This window comes from Pinus tabuliformis, chromosome X (genome assembly GCF_031772625.1).
Source record: "Pinus tabuliformis cultivar Carrire ecotype Pingquan chromosome X, CPIR1, whole genome shotgun sequence".
In the NCBI taxonomy this organism is placed as follows: domain Eukaryota; kingdom Viridiplantae; phylum Streptophyta; class Pinopsida; order Pinales; family Pinaceae; genus Pinus; species Pinus tabuliformis.
The window spans coordinates 1,515,901,702-1,515,905,746 of NC_142308.1; the positions used below are offsets into that span (position 1 = coordinate 1,515,901,702).

At 39.1% G+C, this 4,045-nt stretch overlaps 1 pseudogene; it reads left to right on the forward strand.

Annotated features, from left to right (window-relative positions):
* The first annotated feature begins 427 nt into the window (after positions 1-427).
* Positions 428-3,065, forward strand: LOC149145815 (monoterpene synthase like 1, chloroplastic-like; annotated as a pseudogene).
* Positions 3,066-4,045: the final 980 nt, after the last annotated feature.

The window sequence follows — 4,045 nt, forward strand, 5'->3', positions numbered from 1 at the left end:
AATTTAGGTATTGTTATTAAATTATAATAGGATATTCTTTGAAAACTTTGACATCAATAACATTTTCGGTTATTTTAATGTTGAAGTAATCATATATCTATGACTTTTTAATGAAAAATGTGACATCAATAACATCTTTGGTTATTTTAATCTTGAAGCAATCATATATCTATGACTTTTTAAACCTGCATTCGTAATGACTTCGTTATGTAATAATATAGGTATTGTCTTTAAATTATAATAATAGATCCTTTGAAAGTGTGACAGCAATAACATTTTTTTGTTATTTTAAGGTGGAAGTAATGCCAGCAATCATCATGCCATGATGGAGAACATGAAGCTCTATATATAGGCCATGGCAGTAGGCTTCTGCCGCATAAATTTTAGTTCGTTACCGTGAGCTATCATAAGATATCATCCAACATCAATGCCTCTGGTTTCTGCTGTCCCGTTGGATTCCAGACTGTCTCCGTGCAGAACGTTGTTCGGTTTTACTCATGAGCTGAAAGCTATCCGTAGAACAATCCCAAATCTTGCAACGTGCAAGGGAGGGAAATCCATGACGCCTTCCATGAGCATGAGTTCGACCACCTCCATTTCTAATCAGGATGGGGTACAGATCAGACGCACAGGTGGTCATCATTCCAACCTTTGGGACGATGATTCCATAGACTCTCTCTCCACTTCCTTTGAGGTGCTTAACTACCTTCTTCTGAATTATTTTTTCTGCGTATTCCTTTTCTCGTTCACAGTTAGTTCATGAAATAATTTTCTGCTCCTATTTGTTGTATATGGTTCAGGCACCTTCTTACAGTGAGCACGCTGATAGACTTATTGGGGAAGTAAAAGATATGTTCAATTAATGGCAGTGGAGGATGGAGTATCCACCAGTCCCCACAATGACCTCCATCAATGCCTCTTGATGGTCGATAGCGTTGAGCGGTTGGGGATCGATTGGCATTTCCAAAACGAGATAAAATCAGCGGTGGATCATGTTTACAGGTCTGTCCCGTATCCTTATCGTCATTTTTCATCTATGATTTATATATCGAATGCACACGATTATAACAAGAACGTTATTTGACCGGCAGCTTTTAGAGCGAAAAAGATATTGAACGTGGCAGAAAAAGTGGCGTGACTGATCTCAACTCAACCGCCTTGGGTTTTCGAACTCTCCGACTACACGGATACGCGGTGTCTTCACTTTTCATTATAACTGCCATTTACGCGGAGACATTGCCTCATGTTGCTTTATACATTGATGCCAGATGTTCTGGGTCACTTCAAAAACGAGAAGGGGCAGTTTACTTGCTCTGGCATTCAAACAGCGGGAGAGATGAGAGACGTCCTCAATTTATTTTGGGCATCTCTCGTTGCCTTTCCTGGTGAAAAAGTTATGGAGGAGGCTGAAATCTCCTCTACAATGTTTTTAAAAGATGCCCTACAAAAGATGACGCCCTCCGGTCTTTCACAAGAGGTGAAACGGTAATACGATAGAGTATCAAATTTGTGGATCACAGATAGAGCATACTAAGGATGGAAACAAGAATGTACATCGACGTATTTAAGAGTACACTACTTTTGATTAGGCTCATCAATTTTATTTCCATATCCATTTTTGTGTATGTGTAGTTGAATGCACAAATACTACTCGGACTGAAATTCAAAATCTTACTATAGGATGGATGACATCTTACTCGGAGTGAAGATGGATGACTCTGAATATATATATTAATAGATGAACAAACACAGGTGGGCCAGGCCATATGACGTTGTTTGTATTCCTGGAAATCTGTATTTTCATAATTTAGTATCCATATAAAATTTTAAATTGATTCCTGCCGCAATTTTTGGTTTAGGACGCCATATTTGATCAGGGAGAAACTGTTAGAGCTTGCAAACCTGGAATTCAACATTTTTCACTCTAGTAAAGAAAGAGAGTTACAATGTCTCTCGAGATGATGAGCTGTCATTGCTTATCGTCTGCAAATTAATTGGATTTGAGTCTTGAAAAATTCAAGAATGTAAATACGTGAAGTTTATATGTGTAAATGTTGGAAAGGTTATGGATTCCCTCAAATAACATTCTCACGGCATCGTCACGTGGAATACTACACTTTAGCAGCTTGCATTGCAAATGATCCTAAACATTCTGCGTTTCGACTCGGATTTGCCAAAATAGTCATATGATCACGGTTCTCGACGATATCTACGACACCTTCGGAGCAATGCAGGAGCTCGAACTCTTAACCTCAGCATTTAAGAGGTGATAATTGCACTTACCTAGGGAAACCTATTTTACAGTGTAGCCCTGAGGCTCGTTGACTTCTGTTTTTCTTTCATATATATTCTCTCTCACAAATATATATATATATATATATATATATATATACCCACACAGACAAATATACCTACCTTCTCGATTTTGAATAAGTTTACTGTGAAACTAAGAAAATGTATACTACTAATCGAGTGAACGAATAGTACCTTTGCATACAAAAACCGACATGACTAAATCTTCGATAGAGTGTCTTCGAGATTTTATGACAGGATCCTCTTCCGCCCCGCATCCTGCAGGAAATTGACTTTCCCTCGAAGTTCAATGAAATGAATTGATATGTGCCATCCTTCGACTGAAAGGTGACACTCAATGCTCCAATGTAACCGCCATAACCTTTTATGTCAAAACAAATGAAATGGAATATGTTCTGGATTTATTAATTCTTGGTATAATTTAGAATTGGAACGCAGAGGATAGTGACAGTGGCATGGTGAATGCAGGCTGACAGGGCGCGTGGAGAAGAAGCTTCGTCGGTATCGTGTTATATGAAAGACCATCCTGGAATAACAGAGGAAGATGCTGTGAATCAAATAACTTAACCAAGGAACTGAATTGGGAGTTACTTAGACCCGACAGCGGTGTTCCCATCTCTTACAAGCAGGTTGCTTTTGACATTTGCAGAGTTTTTCATTACGGTTACAAATACAGAGATGGTTTCAGTGTTGCCAGCATTGAAATAAAGAATTTGGTGACGAGAACCGTTGTTGAAACTGTGACTTTATAACCACACCTGAAATATACAATAAGTTCCTAAGTTTCTGATTTCGCTACCTAGACCTGGAGGTTGCCTACGGATCTCAGGTTCGTTGATCAGCTAATAAAGACGTCCATATCATTATATGGAGGAGGTGGTGGAGTTGATTGGCAGCATAGAAGATACCATATTACATTATAAAATAGGTAGCTTCATCTTATTATAAAATTTTCTCCTACCTCCTGAGTTGAATCAACAATACAACCTTTGATCCTTTTATACAAATCACCCATCTTTATAAAGTTCTCCCACATAACAACATACATTTCTTTCCAACAACACCAAATTTAGGATTTGCAAGAACAAGAAAATTCTTACTCTTACAGCAAAAGATCAGCAAGCGCGGAGTATAATTAATCCTCCACCACCATATTAAGCTTCAAATAATCCATTAAAGGTAAGAAAAAATGATGTACCCATTCGGTGACAATAGTGGAAGTACTCAAGTAATGACGAGGCCTTGTGTTCAACAGTGGTCGGAAACCTAAAAACAAAGTAAGTGATTCACAGCAACAGGGTAATCCATGTTGTAGGCTTCCCTGAATCTCTCAACGCTTTGGGCTATATCTTCCAGAGAACTCGTTAGGGTTTTAAATTGTACAATCAACTTTATGCGTTCTGGTTCGTAATCTTTTCTCCACGGTTCTGATAATTGCAAAGAGGTCTGCGAAAATTATCATACATTTCACACTCACGTTATCAAACCATAATTTTCCCTCCCTGGACCACACACAGCACCTGGTCAAGACGGAGCTTAGTGACAGAACTCTATAACAAATCAAGTGTTGAGCCAATGGCCTCCCTCTGGGCAGGACCTCGCAGCGGAAAAACCTTAGCAAAGGAGCGAAAGGGTGTTGAATAGTGGTTGTTGGCGCGTTTAGGGTTGGTAAAGGCAGCCAGAGGCACATGGGCCTCATGCAAAGCCCACCCATGCATGAATTCCACGGAAA